The sequence below is a fragment of the Urocitellus parryii genome, chromosome 1 (genome assembly GCF_045843805.1).
Source record: "Urocitellus parryii isolate mUroPar1 chromosome 1, mUroPar1.hap1, whole genome shotgun sequence".
Classification (NCBI taxonomy): Eukaryota; Metazoa; Chordata; class Mammalia; order Rodentia; family Sciuridae; genus Urocitellus; species Urocitellus parryii.
This window is the reverse complement of record NC_135531.1, coordinates 257,597,095-257,616,870: the sequence shown is the minus strand read 5'-3', so window position 1 is coordinate 257,616,870 and position 19,776 is coordinate 257,597,095. Positions and strand designations below refer to the sequence as shown.

General features: G+C 34.6%; 1 pseudogene; it reads right to left on the bottom strand.

Annotated features, from left to right (window-relative positions):
• Nucleotides 1-2,000: 2,000 nt before the first annotated feature.
• LOC113193029 (transcription initiation factor TFIID subunit 13 pseudogene) overlaps nucleotides 2,001-19,776 on the bottom strand; it is an 85,897-nt pseudogene continuing 68,121 nt past the window's right edge.

Here is a 19,776-nt window from a genome sequence, read left to right as displayed (position 1 = left end):
AACGTATATATCAGCATTTCTATTACACATACATTGTTTGTGTGTATGTGCGTTTAGAAGAAACAGCCTCAACTCAAATTCTATAGTAGGAATTTCAATTTATTCTTTCCTCACTGTATCCTTGAAAAACAACACTTTTTTTATCTTGATATTGCATGTTTGGAGCATTTTTTTATTTCTGGTGTCTTTATTCATTAATATGTTACAAAAATTTTCAGATAATTTACAAATTTGTGTTTCATATGTTTTCATGTTATTTTATACTTTATAACTTTAGATCTAAGGTAAAGAGTAAATGAGCAAGTAATTCAAATAAAATTCATAGCTATTTATAATTTATCTTAATGTGTATATTAAATCCTGGACATAACTATGTATGAAGATAATGATGTGTGCATATTTATACATATCTATATCTATCTATATATCTATATATACTTCATCCTGCATAAGAGTTTTTTTATTTTTGCATAATTTTAGACTCATGTTTTACTAATATTAGAGTAGCACTATCATAATATATCAATGTTTTCAATTTTTTTCTTTGAATATATTTGCCTTATTTTGTCATTTATCCAATGGACATTACTTGATCTTTAAGTGTTTTTACAATGCATTCTGGATCAAGGCTATAAGAGAAAGTTGAAAATAAATTTTATTTTGATAGGTGCAAAAGTGTTTTTCCAAAAGAAGATAATTTGCAATATCCTCTAGTCAACAGGTGATTTCACAAAAGTGAATACCCCCCCTCTTTTTTGGTACTGAGGATTAAATCCAGATGTACATTACTATTAAGCTACACCCCCAGTCCCTTTTATTTTTTAATTTGACACATGGTCTCATTAAGTTGCTGATGCTGGCCTTGAATTATCGATCTTTCTGCCTCAGGCTCTGCCTTTGCTGGGGTTATAGGTATACACTACTGCCTAGCCTACCTATATTTTTTAAAGTACTATGCTTTTTCCTTTTTTTTCTGTTTTATTTTTCATACTTTATTCCTTGTATCAATAGGTTAAGAAAGGTACTTATTTATAGATAATGTTTATAAGTGGCATCCAAAGTCCAGTTTCACGAACTGTTATGTTCAGTGATCTAGTTAAATCCAATTTTAATCCTTACTTTAAGCAGTAATCCTTACTTTAATGTAGTAAGCTAAATACAAAATCTGTATATTCTGAACTACAAAAGTCGTTTCTGAAGCCACGTAAGGTTTTAGTCAATTATTCATTTCCACAAGAACTTAAAAATATGTTAATAAAACACTACCCCAAATGCTTATCCTGCCATCAGTGCATTAAGCATTGCCATTTCTCCTACTGAAAGCAGATGATCTGTTTTAGTTATAAAACTTTAAAAACTAATCCAAGACCAAAAAGGTTTTAAGTTAAAAAAGCCTTTGAATATGAAAACATAGACATGAAACTTAGTTTCTAAAAATAAGTCACTCTTTAGGAAAGAATATTATCTTTTGAGACACATAAACTTTCTTTCAAAAACCTGTATTTTCTAATATTATCCTTAAAAGGAACACAAGTCAGTTCACTATCTTTAATAACCTGTCAGACCTCTATTGTCTAAAAACTTCAGAATATGTAATGCATATGTCTCAGCTGTCATAGTCAAAATGACATTGAGATTTCACATATTCAACAGCTATGGTACAGCTTATAATGGCACAAAATCATGTAGCACATAAATACTACTGTACCCTTTAGATAGTCAAAACTACCTTGCAAATTATCCAGAAGGAACTAGAGAATTTGCAAGGTACTTTAACTTATGTTCAATCGTTAAAACTCAGTAGTTTGAGTATGCAATGTAACAGCAGACAATTAAAGACTTAAATATCATTCTAAAATCAAAGACATGAAAAGAATGGTGAAAACTTTGTTTCTCCATCTTCCACATGCCTAGATGTGAGGGCATTACTGTAGAAAATACACAGTTACTATGCATGGTTTTCACAGAAGATAAAGAAATTTCATAAAGTACAAAAGGAATCAAGGTCCATGGTTTGCTTCATTATGCTTTTCTAGCTCATTTCAGTTCTTCATTCATAGTGAGCAAGTCTTGAACCCTAGCAAACTTCCTTTGTCATTTCAAATCAAGAAGTCCGTATCTTCAACTTGGCCTTGGCCTTGTCTTCCCATTGATACTGCCTTGTGTGTCATTTCAGTGGTGAACTCAATAACAGGGTCTTCAAGAATATCCAGTGACTCAGTGGAAGGATCCTGACCATCCCCAAACTCATACATCATACATGGTAATTTTTCAGAAAAAGTCCCTTTTTTTCTACCCTGTCTACCTTTTGCACCTCTCCCAATTTCTTCATTTTCCTCCTCAAAGGTAGGGTCTTCTTCCTGCTCTGATGTCTGTGAGCCTGCCAACCCACTGTGTCTGCTTTTTCCTCTTCTAAAAACAAATGCAACATTTTGTTAAAAAAGAACAATTTGTGATTTAAATAAAATACAATATTTTATAATAATAAGTTCTGGTGAAAAAAGAAAAGAACATTTCACAGGCAACAACAACTCCCCAAATAAACTGATTATTGCTGCAAAAAAAAAAAAGTGAACAGGAAGTTATTGTAGGGAAAAATTGTATGGAAGTTGTGCAAAAGCTCTTGAGTACTTTGTCAAAGTGCTGTGTTCCACAAAAGCAACCAGCAGAAAGCAAAGGACTCTTAGCTTTAATAGTTCCATTACTTTTACAAAGCCATTTCCCCTCCAGTTATTTTACCTCCTTTATTCCACAGCAGTTCTATAAACAAGTAGACTATTCCTATAGATTCAAGTCCTAAAGCATTTTTCAAAGACTCTTCACTTACAGTTGCAATGGCTGTTAATATCTTCCTTTCTTTTCTATTCTTCTTTCCATTCCTTCCTTCTTTCTTTCTATTTATTTATTTTATTTTTTCCAGTACTGGAGATTGAACCCAGGGCCTTGCACATATGAGGCAATCAATCTACCACTGACCTACATATCACATTCGTTGTTAAATTTTGGTTCATGAAAATTGAAGGGGTGATATGGTCTGTGCTCAAGGAAGTCGAGGAAATGAGGGGTTAGCTATACAGTGGGTCATGGGAGTGAATCTATTTCTGTACCATCTGACATTTCATCACCAGTAACTTTGGACATTTTAAATTCTTAAGATGTCCACATTGCTAATGCAAAAATTTTATCTTCATGCATTTTAAATCTACTTAACTTTGACCAGTACAGAAAATTCCAAGAACCATATTTCCTTGAAAATGTTAGTTAACTTTAAATATCATGAAAGTTATTGATGAACTGTCTTGACAGTTTGTCCTAACTTCAAACATAAATGGCATTACACAAGAATCCTAAAAAAAAAGTTGTATAAGCAAGACTGCTTACCAACGAATATTCATGTTGAAGTTTGCAGATGTGATAATAATATTATTTCCTCCCAGTGTTTGAGATCAACTAAGAAGTATCCAGACAGATAGAATTTGCCACACCCAGAGACCTAGTTCTTCCCCTACCTCTGTCCTTTGGGAAATCCCATCCCAATAGAAATTTCAGAACAGATTTATCAGAAAATCATGAAGAGAATTATTGATTGCTTCATAGCTAGTAGGCATGTTAGGCAGGACAGAGAAAGACAGAACTTCATATCTGCCTGAGTTAGCAGTGCCTGGATCTTCTCCCAGCTGCAATTGCCAGAGAGAAAGAGGAGCAGAGATCACACTCTGCAGGAGTAGTGGCTCCAAATAGTAGGAACCCACCAAACCCACTTCTTTTTCTCTAGCCTCACTAAATCACACAAGTCAAATTTTAGTCCTCTAAAGGAGAAGAAGTTGGATGACTAGGAAAAAGCGGATGTTTAAGTTTGTGCCCTGTCATTACCAGAGAGTGTAATTAATTTTTCTTAAAAAAAGAAAAAAATTAAAAGAATAGATTCCTTTTTAATAGTTTGAAGTTTTGTGTAACTCTTCAAATAAAATGTGTTTTTAGCATCAAGTAGACCAAATATTTCCTCCCTTATATTTAGGAATATTAATGAAGATAATATGATCCTTTTGTGGTAAAATCAACAATTAGGTGCTTTGGCCAAGGCCATTTCATAAAACGTGTGAAGGAACTCTCAGATACTTGAAGTCTGTGACCTATGAAACTGAAGTTACATTTCACCTTGGTTTAAGAAGAACGTTCTAGAACAGAATAAATGAATAATGCATAGAATATTTACCTAGAAAGTAACTGCCATCATCTCAATTTAGTAGATGTTAGCAAAGGCAACAAGCACAGAATAATGACAATACTTAATAAATAAAATGAATACTTTTGGATAATAAATATATCTGAATTAATACATTAGAAATGCACAATTTCCTATGTATTATTTAAGAAATATGTTTTTCTTATTTTTTTTTGCTATGAAACATTACATGCTATCATTACTCCTTAGAAAATCCAAATTTTGGTAAGCTAGCTGAGCTATATTACTTTTGCATTATTTTGAAAAGGAGTATTTGTGATACAGTGAGGATGTGTTTTCATTATGATGGCCATGGTATTGAGATATATATATTTGTTTGTGTGTGTGTGTGTGGGGGGGGTTACCAGGGATTGAACTCAGGGCACTTGACCACTGAGCCACATTCCCAGCCCTGTTTTGTATTTAATTTAGGGTCTCACTGAGTTGCTTAGCACCTTGCTTTTGCCTCAGCCTCCAGTGCACCTGGGATTACAGTGTGCACCACCACACCCAGCAAGCTTTTATATTTTATGTCAACATTGCTCACAACTTGCAAAAATTAACACTATGATTTCACATATAGGAGACTATGAACTAACATTTCCACTCATTTTTTTCTATAGAGACAAATATGTATTTATCATAATTACTGTAGAATGAAACTGAGGGCAGACATTTTCATCTTTGGGATCTGATACAGGCTCTGCCATTTCCTTAATCAATATTGTATAGAAATAAAATATGTGACTTTGAAGTCAAGCAGACCACATATGTTCCCAATGAATACCTTTTGAATGCATTTAAATTGTTTTATTACAAGAGTTTTGGATTTTTAAATTTGTAGTGTATTTAAAAATCTATTTGCTGTTTTTCAGCAACACATGTCATGACCACATAAGTGTAGCTAGAATGTCTCAAAAATATTCTTGTATTAAAGGGAAACAATATATGAAAAAATAAAAATAATGTTTTATTACAGTTTAATGAAAAAATAAGATGGCTATTGTACAGGGTGCAAATTAAGTTATATTGTTTGAACAAATGACTGGGGAAGGTTATGTGATATAGACAACTATTTATCTCTGGGTTGTGACAGTGGAGATAATTTTGCTTTTTTTCCTATTTGCATACACATTTAAAAAGTATTTTAATAATACATATTAATCATGAACATTTAAAATTTAAAATAAATGTATGTAAATAAATCCCTTAAAAAACATTTTGTGCTTAGAACATGTATTTGTGTTGTTTTCCAGTGGGTTAAAGGCCAGTACTGAAATGTTGTGCTCTTGTTTGCCTTTCTGGCAATTGCCTAGCCCAGTAAAATTTCAATGAAAGCAGAAGTGCAGTCCTTACTATGTACTAGTACTGAGGCTACACGTAGGGAGTGCATTGCTAAGGTATGTTGTATAGAGCCCAAACCTCAAGCCACTGGTACACTTGTACAATAACATTTTGATGTGGTTTATAACTCTCAAAAGTTTGAGTTTATTATACTCTAATATCTTAGTTGGCTCTGGCTGCCTAAAAATACCATATACTGATATTTTAGTCAGCTTTTTCTTCACTGTGACCAAAAGACCTGTAAAGAACAATTACAGAAAAAAAAATTGATTTGGCTCACAGCTTCAAAGATCCCAGTCCATAGATGGCCAACTCCATAGCTCTAGGCCCCAGGTAAGGCAGAGCATCATGGTAGAAGGGCATGGTGCAGGAAAGCAGCTCAGGACATGTCAATCAGGAAGCAGAGAGCTCTGCTCACCAGGAATAAAATACAAACCCCAAAGGCATGCCCCCCGTGATCTACCTCCTCCAGCCACATCATACCTCCCTACAGTCATTGCCCAGTTAATCCATATCAGTGGATTTATGCACTGGTTAGGTTAAAGCTCTCATAGCCCAATTATTTTACCTCTAAACTTTCCTGCATTGTCTTACACGTGAGCATTTGGGGGACATCTCATATCTAAACCATAACAACTAATGGTTTAGATTCCCAGCAAGGCACGAGGAGGAACTTTGTATATTGTTGTTACCTTGATATACAAATGGAAAGGAATGTGAAATTCTCAAGTCTCATATTGTATCAAATATTTTTTACAGCAGTTGAGAAATAGATATTTGGACATTGTTCTTAGGACTTTTAGCAAGAATAACAATTGTGAGAGTTAAAGCTTTATAAAATTACCTTGTCATGGATAACAGCACTTACCACCCCTTCACCTCATAGTCAAGGTTCTATTTTATTTGAAGTGCACTTTTTTCTTTGCAACACAGCTTTGCTTCTAAGATACTTCAATATATCATTTAATTTGTTCATGTAGGATTTTTGTGTCATGTGTTAGTCTCTATAAAAATTAATCAATGCCATAGGAAAAGAAGAAAATGTAAGTAGATTATAGCATAAGCCCAAAGCAATTAATGTCACTAGTTGGGAAATATGCTGATGATTATCATTATAGCATGTAGGTATTTGTTTTTCTTTTTGAAATTATAAATTAGTTACAAAACGACAATGTGTTGGTAAAATAAAGTAAATATGTTTTTCAATTACATGAATGTCATACATTGTTATTTGCATAAATATCACTAGAAATAATTTTATTTCTTATACTCAGATATCAAAACCACTTCGGATTATAATGTTTGTGTGCATAGTTAATGTTAACAGGTTTTCTGTAATTCTGACAATCTATTGAAATGTGTTTTTTGTGTCCATAGAGAAAGTGAAGTATACTCTATCCATTTTGTATATTGTATGAACATAATTTATTTAATATATTTTGGGGCTTGTATTAAACATTATATATGAATATCATAACAAACCCTGTTTCTCAGTATTTTTTATATAACATTGTATTGCACAATATTTTGTTATTGAGCTGCCATTATCATCATCTCTATCAACATTGCAAATAAATAAGAAATAGAATAATAATTCCAGTAAATAAGACTGTCCAATTTTAATTTTAGTTTCATTTTTTAGCAAATGATATCCATTTCTGTGAATATTAGATAATAAGCAAATATCTTGGCAAAATAGGTGTATATTTTCCCCAACAGTGTCACAATAAAATAAATTTGTAAAGAATGTATAAATTTGTAGCTGTATTCAAAATAAATAAATAAAGTCAAGCCAAAATATACCCAGTTAGATGTACTGAAGTTGTAATTGGGTCAGTTATTTATGTTGGATTTTGAAAGAAAGTTTTCTTAATGGAAATAAAAGCTAGTCTTTTATCAAGTATTATTTGCAATGATTTTGAAAAATCCAGTGGCTTCCTCCTTCCTGAAGTTACTTTAATAACTTCAGGAAAGCAGAATAGATAATATGACTACATAGACCTTCTAGTTGTGTTAGTTGGTTCAGTGTGCAACCTCTCAGTGTTTATGGAGCCACCAGTCACAATGACGTACATAATTAGATGCAGTACCATCTTTAGGATGGAGAACATTCTTGGGAGCAAATCACTTTTACCACACTCTAGAATTGCTATTCTCTTTTGTCTTGAGACCCTCAACTTGATGAATTTGCCCATAAATACAAGCCTGTAATCTCAGGGCTTTTGAAGAAAGCATGGTTATTGACTGAATGCTGGATATAAGAGAGTCCAGCAACCTAGGAGCCTCTTACTCAGTGACAAAGCTCTGTGTTAGAGGAGGTTAAAGAATCTATCCTGATCTCGTTCTTGGACTGTTTGGTTTTCTAGATGGACAGTAGAAATACAAACTGTAAGTATAAACACAAGAAATGGAGAAACTGTCCAGGCACGGTTTTGTAAGCAGGGTGGAATCACTAATTCTTTTTGGTAGTGACAACCTCAAATATTTAGTGAAATGTGTTGTTCTCAGGAGTAAGGCAAGGTTAGAGGAAGTGGATCACTGAGGGTGTGCCCTGGAAGGGTGCATTTTCCCTGACACCCCTTCTCTTGTCTTGGTCTCAGACCCCTGCTTCCTGACCCCACCATGACTCCACCTAGCTGTCCTCTGCTGGGTCCCCCCTTCCCCTGCCCCATGATGTGCTGCCTCACCTTAGGCCCAGAGCAAGGGACCAGTTATCTATGGACTGAGACCTCTGAAACCATGATCCACAAATAAGCTTTCCATCCTCTACGTAGTTCTTGTCAGGTATTTTGGTCACAGCAATGAAAAACTGACTTTTATTTTATTTTATTCATTTTATTGGACCATGTTTTCCTCATTCTTCCCTTGTCCAGATGCTTTGCATTGGCATTTTTGCATTTGAAGATACTGCCACTTCTCCCAGGTTTTTTTGAACTGGCCTCTATACTGACTTTCAAAAATTAGCCTGCCTAGAGATTATGGAAGCCTTTCACACCTTTCCTTTGAACATATCTTCAATGGACTCATGGATATAGTTTCCTAATTGAAGAAATTTACACTGGCTTGCCTGCCTGCCTGCCTGCCTGCTTGCCATTCTTCTTTTCTTTCCAAAATATTACATGATTGATTTGCACTGTAGTTTTTTTGTTCACATATCTATTGTTTAAACTGTGAGATTTGTTTCTTGGACTACTGCTTACTAGCTCCGGGATTTATGGGCTTTCTGAACTCAAGTGTCCTTATTCCTAAGTAGAGAGAATAATACTTTCAACACTATGCTGTTGTAAAGGGTGAACACACAGAATGAACACTTCACAAATAACTCTTTTCCCATTGCATGCTCCCTTGTATGAGTCCTAGCCCATGATTTTTTATTTAAACATTAGAATCACCTATTTAAGTATGTTTCTAGATCCATTCCCACTGGAGTCATAAAAGTTCCCATTGTTAATCCTTGTAAAATAAAACATCTTTTCATGATTTATTATGATATATAACTCATTTCAACAAATTCTTAGTTAGTTCTGGGCTCTGTTATATAAATGTACTCAGTTCTAGGCAGGCATGGTGGCATAGGCTATATTTCCAGTGATTTTTGGAAGCTGAGGCAGGAGGACAGCCTGGAAACTTAGCAAGACCCTGTTTCAAAATATGAAATAGAAAGGACTGGAGATGTAGTTCAGTGGTAGAGTGGAACCAATCGGTTAAATTCCCAATACTGGGTAAAAAAAATCACTTAATTCTAGAATTAAATTTGAATGTATTACATTGAACAAACATTGTACTGCCACCTGTAAATGTATGAGATTAAACTGTCTTCTAGTAATTACTATTCAAACAAATTGGAACTTGAAAAGATAATTAATTTTTTTCTTTTTTTTTTTTTTTGTAGTTACAGATCAAACCTAGGGCTTTGCCCATGTTAGACAAGTGCTCTACCACTGAGCTATAACCCACACCTCACAAAATATACTTCCAAAATAGTTTTATTAATACTTGGATTATTAATATTATTTATTAATACTTGAATTCTTGTAGAAGAATTAACAGAGATGGAGAAATCAGCATATAAGAGACAAGTTGCCAATATAGAAGGGGGAAGAAATTGAGACTGGGCAAAGGACAGGTAGTCAAGTAGATAGTGAATGATCAGGTCAAAAAGACTAGGGCTAATTAACAAAGCAAAGGAAATGGGATGTTAACACCATGGAGCACTACCCTCACCAATCAGTTGCTAACACCTCTCTACCATCCCAGGAGGAGTTGCTCATGGTTACCTTCTGGGCTGTTGTTTCCTGCCTTTCGGCAAACACCAGGCAAGGCCAACTTATCTCCAGAAAAGTCTACTGCGTGGGAGCTCAGGCCCAGCTCAGGCCCAGTTCTATTTTTTCTCTTTCCTAAATAAAACTTGCTTTCTCTGCTTGCCTCAGTGTTTCTTGGGTGTCTAATCTTTAACACCAGAGGAGCAAGGACCCGATCCTGATTTCCAAGACCCGTACAGTATTAGAAAATCATTAAGCCCAATTTTTCACTCCTTACTATCTCCACATCCTTTGCCATCCCTCTAACTGATACATAATTTTGCATAATTTGGTCATGTGATTTTCTCTAGTCAGAAAATTTGCTAGTGGCAAAGTGTTCATTCTGAGCCTAAATGCTAAGCATATTTCTGTTTTCTATCTGTGCCTCTGTCACCTAATTGAGTGGTTGAAGGAGGATAATAAACACGTGAAACATGGTCACATCAACCTATCCAGAGGCATGCAGTGAGACAGACACTCAAGTGAGGCATGGCCTGGATCAACCAAACCCCACCTGACCTGCAGATCTAAAAGCAGAAGTTGTTATGGGTTAAGCCACAGAGTTGGGGATTTTTATCATGAATATCATTGAGACAATTGCTAACGACAAAATTCAAAAAACTATATATCAAAGGAAGATGTGATACCTATGAAGAAATAAGAAAAAAGATTTCAGAAATAAATATAGCATGTAGTGAGTACAGAAGGAATTATCTTATGATATAAAGTTGTCCATTGGAAATTAAATAATGTATTATTCTCATTTCTTTCCTAAGTCTTTGTGGTCCTGATCTTAAACAGCATAATTATGAGATTCTTATAAACACAAAAAAATTTAGATTTTTCAATAGAAAAGAGCATTCAATCTTTACATTCTACCATAACTCAGATGGTTTCAATAAAGAGACTTCAAGACTGAAACCACTTATACAAAGGTACATGGAACCAAACAAGATGTTGAGGCATCAAGAGACTAGCAAGAGCAGCAACTAGCTGGGAGTGGAGACTCTTCAGAGAAAACTAGTATTTCCAGAAACTAGTGAGAGCAGGAGCTGTCCAGTGGAGCAGTACAGGGACCAAGCTTCAGCCAGAGTAACTTCACCAGAGAAGGGAAAGGAGATGGGATGATGGGAGGTGCCCTGAACTCTCCCTCCTTGCACCCTCCTGTCTTTGGCTCCTTTTGGTGGAACCCAAATGGAAGCCAGCCAGGCAGAGAACTTAAGGAGTCTGGAGGAGAAATCGTTCTTGCCTCAGAGCAGGGTACAGATAGGTGGGAAATTAATATCGAGGATGAAGGGATACAACTTGCAAATGAGCAATAAATTAGATTAGTTAAATATCTGTAGCAGTTAGAAGTTAATATTGGTTTTGACTTCAATTTGAAAGAAACTTTCTTCACATGTACTTCTCATACCTTTCTATTCATTCATTTATGGTTTGTTTACTGAAGATTATGTGCAAGTTGGTGGACTCCCATCTCAAGCCATAAGACAGAACTATATTTGAGCAACAAAGGCATTTTGTTTAACATAGACACTCAGGTGATTCTATTATGTGCAGTATCTGTTAAGGGATTATTCAATCAACAAACATTTATTGAACTTCATTGGGCTTTCATTATGCTATTGTCTCTGACTTTATAAAGTTTGTAATTGATGCACCATACTCTTTATATGGGTATAAGTGTACTTTTAAAAAAAAATAATAAGATAATATGATTTGAAAGAAAATAGCATTCATGAGACTAGAAAAATGAAATAGCCATTTATTTTTATCAAAATGCCATAACAAAGTAGTATTAATTTCCAGGATTAAAGAGCACAATGGATATTTCTTTTGCTATGAAGGCTACAGAAAATATTCATAAAATTTTGGCTCGTTAATCTTTTGGGTATCCTTTTCTTGAATATATTTTTTTCCTTTTCAGCTTAATGGATATGTAAAACCAAGAGGTATCCAACCAAATTCAGGCAACCTGGCTCATAAGTGCTGTTAACTGCTGCAAATGGTGGGCTTTGGGTCTGCAGGCACAGCAACACCATCTTCAACTCTGAGTATTTCAAACCCTCATTTTTTTCCTAGATATTCATTTGAAAAAAATTGTTTCTGTTTAGTTTCAGCTGTCATCAGACCTGTTTTCTGGGCATGTTGCCCATGTAATTCATGTTTATATCCTCATTTTACTGAGGTTCTGATTTAATTTTGAAGACTGGAACTCATGAATTTTATCATAATCATGTAAGTAAAACACATATAAAAGCTGAATGGCTTGTTGTTAAACAGAAAATTATTTTCAAACATTAAGGCACTGTAAACGAAACTTAAACACAAAGAAAACTAATGTATTGAAATATGAAACTGATGAATGTAAACTGGAATAATTGAAAATTAAGACAGTTAAAAGGTATGGTGATGTTGATATAATAAACATCATACAGAATATAAAATATCTTATTTTATATAATTCTAAATGATACCTAATTTAGATTGCTTTGCAGTTACTATGGATATAAGCTTCACATCATCATCAAACTTAATAAATGTACAATGTATACTTAATAGCAATGTTTTTCTTAATAATTCAAACTTTTATTTGGCTTTGAGTTCAATATCACTTAACACATAAAATCAACATTTCTCTGATATAAGGATGCTTATTCATAATAGGGTTGGGGGAAGCATGGGATGATTAGACAAACTCTAGATAGAGCAAAGGGGAAGGAGGGGGCTTGAATGTAGGAAAGATGGTGGAATGAGATGGACATCATTACCCTAAGTACATGTATGAAGACACAAATGATGTAACTCTAATTTGTGTACAACCAGAGATATGAAAAACTGTGCTCTATATGTATAATATGAATTGTAATGCATTCTGCTGTCATACATAACAAATTAGAATAAAAATAATAATAAAATAGGGTAAAAAAATCGACATTTAGAATAAATAGCAAATTCACATTCAGAATAGTTACCTAATTTGCATTTTTATACCGTTATTGTACAGGCACAGTTTAAAAAGTCTCCTACGTTGGAATTGAAGCTTGTGCTACAGTACAATACTGTCCCAGGTGGGTTTCCTGGATGCTAGTGCTGCATGCAGGAAGATTTACAGGAAGCTCAGCTGGGATGTTTGGGAAGGGCAGGAGGTGGGATGGTGGGAACACTGCTGGCCCCAATGCCATGATTTTTTAAAACCATTTTATTTTATGTAAATTGTATTATATTTTCATCAGCTTTCCTTTGGAGATGATACATTCCAAACTGTCTAGCGTAGCATATTCTTTACAATTAATATTGAACTGTGCTTATTAGTTTGAACTTTAAAATCATTTGATTTTGAGCAAACTGATTTTTCTTGGCCCTATGTCAGAGCCCAATTCTTGCCTACTGCCATCAGGTAAGCTTTCCTCAGTTCTTTTACAAACAAAAATAACTGGAATATAAATAATTATGCCATTGCCTCTATGTGATCACAGAGATGTCCACATAAGGAGAGAGCAAAGGCAAACCTGAGAGCCTCCAACATGATGAGATGGCAGAGTTGCAGAGTGATGCAGATTTACTCTCCTGAGAGAGTTCTTAAGCATAATATTTTTTTCATAATGTCTTCAAATGTTGTTATGCATTAGAGCTGAAATGTTGAATGAGCATAAATTTTAAAATGATGTGCCATTCTCATAAACTTTACATTCAAGTCAATAAATGTTTTTGAATAATCATGAACAGTTTTTAGCTGATAAAAAAAATCACTAGGAAAATGAACCAATAAGAGAAATACTTAAGCCAGGTGCAGTGGCACACACCTGTAATCCCAGAGACTAGGGACGTGCAGCCAGGAAGATCTCAAATTGGAGGCCAGCCTTGGCACTAGACAGACACCTGTGAAACTGCAGTCTCAAAATAAACGACACAAAGGACTCATGATGTAGCTCAGTGATAGAGCACCCCTGGGTCCAATCCCTAGTCTCCCTACCCCACACATACTTATATACACACATAAGTCTAACTTTTCTTGAAATGGCATTAGATATTAGCCATTTGGTCTTTTTAAATCAGAAGTATGTTTGGACTTCTGACCCCTTTTATCTGATACTTGCCTATCTTTCTATGGGATAATTGTATTAAAACCTTATTTTGACAGGGAAATGGAACTCACAGTTCTGTGAAAGGGATAAAATGCTTTCCAATGACAAGAATGATCAGATCTCTGTATCAATACCCAGAATTTCTTTTTCTCCTTAGTTTTTATTGCTTCCTTCTTATGATAAGTACTCATACATCCAGGGATGTTTAAGATTCAAAAGAAAATTAATTGTAAGAAATTTGCCACAGGATTAAACAGAATGAAATTTTGTATTTTGTTGTATATGAGTGGATATATGAGCTATTTAGTCTTTTTGAATCAGAAATATGTTTGGCCTTGTGGCCTCTTTTATGTGATACTTGCCTATCTTTCCATGTGATAATTGCCTTCAATCCTTTTTGAGATGGGTTAGTAGAACTAATAATTCTGCTAAAGAAATGAGATACTTTCTCAATGATAAGAATGATTCAATATCCAATTCCTTTCAGTAGAAAATCAGTGTACTTTCACTTTGCAAGGTAGAGAGCAGACTGTAATTCTGAACTAACACATTTTCCGTGATTAGAACTTATCTGAATAGAGATTACTTGCTACTTTCTGTATTATTCATACAAATCTAAAATGATATTCATTTTTATTGGAAAGAAATTTTATGTCAAATAAATATTGAGAATTTTTGTGATAATCTAAGCAGAATTAATTTTGGTAGTTTCTATAAAAACACCGTGGAAATACTTTCTTCTTCTGAGAGGGATTTAATTAATATAATACTATGAAAATCCTGTACTTAAGAGTTCATCAATAATTGAGAAGTGTAACTTTTTGAAGATCAGAGGTCAAGGTACTGAAATTCATGAGAAACTGATTCCTGTTTTTTCCTTGTTTATTTATATCTTATTTTAAGTAAACAAATAATAATTGTGTATGTTTGTAGGGTGAAATGTAATGTTTGGAACTGTGTATGCATTATCTAAAGAGTTAATTAAGAAAATTAACATATTCAGGCCTTCATCAATTTATTTTTTATTCATGATGAAAACAAAAAAAATCTATTTTAGCAATTTTGAAATATATGGTATGTATTATTAACTGTGGTCCCCCATGTAGTAGATCACTAAAACTTCTTTCTCTAGTCTTAGAGTTTGTTTCTTTTGATCAATATCTTCCCTTTTTGTACTCCTACTCTCCCCCTCTTTAGCCTCTGCCAAATATATTTTCATTTTTGTTTTTATGGGTTGAATTTTTGTGGGTTCTGCAGATAAGTGAGATTACGCAATATTTGCCTTTTCATTCATGGCTTATTTCACTTAGCACCATTTCCTCCAGTTCTACCTATGTTGCTGCAAAGAACAGAATTTTCTTTTTAAAGGTTGAATGGTGTTCCACTTTGATATATGCCACATTTTCTTTATCCTTTAATTGACAGATCCATTGTTAATAATGCTGCAATGAGCACAGGAGGCACACCCTCTTCAACATATCAATTCTGGTTTTCATAGGGCGGTGGTAACCGGGAATTGAATCCAGGGGTGTGTAACCACAGAACCACTTCCCCAGCCTTTTCTCTATTTTTATTTAGAGATATGGTCTTGCTAAGTTGCTTAGGGCCTCCCTAAGTTGCTGAGGCTGGCTTTGAACTCACAATCCTTCTGCCTCAGCCTCCGGAGCTCCTGGGATTACTGGTGTGTGCCACCGCTCCTGGCTCCAATTCCTGTTTTTAACATCTGACTCTTCCCTATGAACATGGTTACATAATTCTATAATTTTCCCCCTAAATTTTTCCTTCTAATGACAATCAGCAATATGCAGAAATGACTTCTTTGAACTTGCACAGATTAACTAGTCTCCAAGGAAAGAGTTGTGAGAAGTCTGCATTATTTATCAATGTCTCTCTGTATAGATGGTCATTATAACAGATGAACTATAGCAGTGGAAATTAATTTCACTTATTAAATATTTACTTTTAGTGACACTTAAAAAACAGCCATTTTTGGTCAATTTTGTTACCCAGTAGTAAATTATATTCTTATATTGTGCACATGTACAAAAATGTAACAATGATTCTATTATTATGTATAGTTACGATGCATCAATGAAAAATGAAAAAAAGAAAAAGAAAAAATAAATAAATAAAATTTAAAAAGGAAAGCAGTCATATTTTGCATATAGCAATATTTTTTAAAGAGGGAGAAAGAATTTTTTAATATTTATTTTTTAGTTTTCAGCGGACACAACATCTTTGTTTGTATGTGGTGCTGAGGATCGAACCCGGGCCGCATGCATGCCAGGCGAGCACACTACCACTTGAGCCACATCCCCAGCCCTTGCATGTAGTGATATTTACTTTGAGTACCCATCTTTCCAAGTAGGTTGCATAATATCTTTCTATGATAAGTCTTATGACTTTCTTCTTTTTAAAGGTCATCTTAGAAATGAAATGGTAAGGATAGAACAATTCGAGGCTTCCATAGACTATTGGTGCTCAATATGCATTTAACCACACTGGAATATTAGGCTTTTTTTTTTAATTGACAAGATTTGCAGTTAATGTATTCCTATGATCTGTGAGCAGTTTGAAAAGGTAGACACAGACTATGTGCCTTTGGTACTTGACCTAGCGGTTAGAAGCTAGACCTGGTTGTAAAAGTTACCATTACTTGGTGGGTGTTATGGTTTAGATATGAGATGTTCCTCAAAAGTTCACATGAAACAATGCAAAAATCTTCAGAGGTGAAATAATCAGATTATGAGAAATATAACCTTATCTGTGGATTAACCTCTTGATATGGATTATCTGGACAATGAATGTAGGCAAGTAGAGTGTGACTGAAGGAAGTAGGTGGCTGGGGTAGCTTTTTGGGATTTATTGTGTACCCTGGTGAGTGGAGCTCTTTCTTTGACTCCTGGATGTCAACTCCTGAGCTGGTTTACTCCACTATGCCTTTCTGCAACAATATTCTGCCTCACCTTGATCCCAGAGCTAAGGTGTCCACTGACAGTGAAATGAACCTCTGAAACTCTGAGCTATATACTTTTCCTCTTCTGTGTTGTTCTTGTCAGGACTTTTGGTCACAGCAATAAAAAAGCTCACTAAAAAGGTGGGAAAAACAGTGTCATAAATAAGATGCTCTTGCACTGCGTCCAAATTAACTGGTTCTAATGTTTTTTTCTTGTCTTTGCAATAAATTACAGTATGTTTCTTCTTGTGAATTCCCCTGAATGTTTGATTTTGAAATAAAGTGATTTTTGTCTATTCTCATAAAGATATTACTACTACAGCACTCTTGATGAGTTATGCTACGTATACACAATACAGTTTTTTCAGGCACTATACAGACTCCAGTACAGAAACTGGTCACTGTTTTGCTTACCATGAATATCCAAAGTTTATATATTGACTTGTTACATAGAGTCTCTATAAAAATCTATGCATTGCATATATGAGCAAATCAATCAGTCAATTAATTCCTGACATTATACCAATGTTTTTAAATGTTCGTGTCATACTAAACTCTCAGGGATGTTATTAAAATCATATTCTGATTTAGTAGGTCTGGGTTGGTGCTGATTGGTGCTTTTCTAACCAGCTCGCCAGTGATACTGATAGGGCTGGTCTAGGAATCACACTTTAAATAGAAGATATTGCATGTTTCTAAGTCTTCCTGGGCCTTCCTAGCCATTCTCAACTTCCAAGGAATTTTCTTGGCTTTCTGTGAAAAATAATCCATCTTCTAGGATTGCCTATTTTTTTTAATATGGCCCATATTGAGGTAATATCTATGAATCAGAGAAACTCACCCAATATCAAAGAACTTTGTAGAGAGGGATTTTTCTTCTTCTTTCTGCTCCTTTCCCAGCTCCTGCTAAGTTTCAAGTTTCAGAAAGCCTAATGCTCTTTCTCAACCAAGTCTAACCTCCAAGAGCTGGAGTCAAGTCAAGTACCAACAGCTCACAGTATGTGTCCACCTTTTCAAACTGCTCACAGATACAGGAGCCCAGCATTAGTTCCTTAGCCTTCTAGATGATTTCCGATGGATTCTTTAAGCTTACAATCTTTTCTCTGTGGAGATCAAGGATTCCAGGATGTTGGAAAAGTTCTGTATCTTTATCATGGAAGAAGTCACCATTATACGTGTTTGCTAAAACCCCTTTAACTGTGCACATTGCAAACGATAAAGTTCACTCCATGTAAATTTTGCTCCAGTTTAAAAAAAATATCCTGATTCAAAACATCTCTAAATTCAGAGGAGAACCTTGGAGAAGATACGTTGTTGATTTTTTCAAAGAAAGGTTGCCTTAATGGTATCTTAAAATTGCCTGTATCATGCTTGTTTATAAAGCTTAGGGTTTGATAAAGAAAAAAAAAAAACTAGAGTAAAAATAAAAATGAGGACGTTTTAAAGACCTGACTAGGAATGTTGAGGAGAGCATGCTTTTTGCTTTACCCCAGGGGCATCTGTGAGCAAAGAGAAAGACCTGAAAGCTGAAGGCTACTCTTCGTTATTCTGAGTGGAGGCCAGGTATTGTTTTGTAACACTGGCTGCTCTCTTGGGAGTCATCCATTGCAGACTTATTTCCCCCTCCCTTTGCCCAGTGTTTTAATTTCTATAGAAAATTTTCACCCATGATTAGGTTATTGAACACTAAATAACTTTTCTTCAGATTTGCAGAACCCAGCACATCTTAGTGACTTTCAGATAACACCAGAATGTGTAATGCCTCTTCTTAATCTTTTGTGCTGTGCAGCCACTAACACAAAGCATGGAGATTGCTGTCATGTTTAACTCGTAGAAAAGTCATGTTTGTCTAAAGAATTCCAGAAACTAGTCCCAGGTGGTTGAGATAAATTGCAGTGTTTCAGTACAGAAAAAAAAAAAAATAGAAAAAAAAAAGAAAAAGACCCACAATCACACCCTGGATGATAAAGACTATGCCTTGTAAGTAGTTTTCATGGCAACTGCCCCCATCTTCCTCTTCCTCCCTATAAAAGCCCTCTTGCATACCCAATATCTCTAGGATGAGAAGATTTGAAGATTTATGGGGAATGATATCTCCCCCATCCAATCCAGTTGGTTGCTCTTGAATAAACCTGATTTCTCTCCCAGCAACTCTTGTCTCCCAAGTATTGGCTTTTGAGCAGTTAGCAGATGGACTTGGGTCTGGTAACAGTTTTAAAATGGGAGGTGAGACATTTCTTTGAGACTTAGACAATAATTCCAGGTATTGGCCCAAAACCACATTTTTTTTTTCTCTGAGATTCCTATGAAAAAGTTTAAAAAACACAGATGATAAGACTCTAGGCCTAGAGAATCAAATTCACCCCCCAAAATTAACTGCACACATCACAATATTAAATCTCCTGGGCTCCACTCACATTTCTCCCAGTTTCAATCAATTGTGTGATTTTGAGTAAATGTAAATGATAGTGATGCTTTAAATTATTTTTGTGAATATCAGATAGAATAAAGTATATATTCTCATTGCTTGTCTTCTCTTTTCTATGCTATATACTCATGAATCCCAATTTTTAAAATAACAATTGTACATATTATTTGAAAGCATTTTGAACTTGCAATTTTACTTACTTTAATTCCCATATACCATATATAAGCATAGAGAAGTTTTAAGTCATAAGTATTTTTCCTACCCAATTTTTGTCATTGGAAATTACTGGGTAACTTCAATGCAGTTCTTCATAATAAGCCATCTATTTAACTCTGTGATAAGGGAACAGTTTCATCTGAGTATTCCTCAGCTTCTCTGTTTTGTATAAAGCTGTCTTATCCAGATAAATGATTCATAGATATTTATTCTGAGTC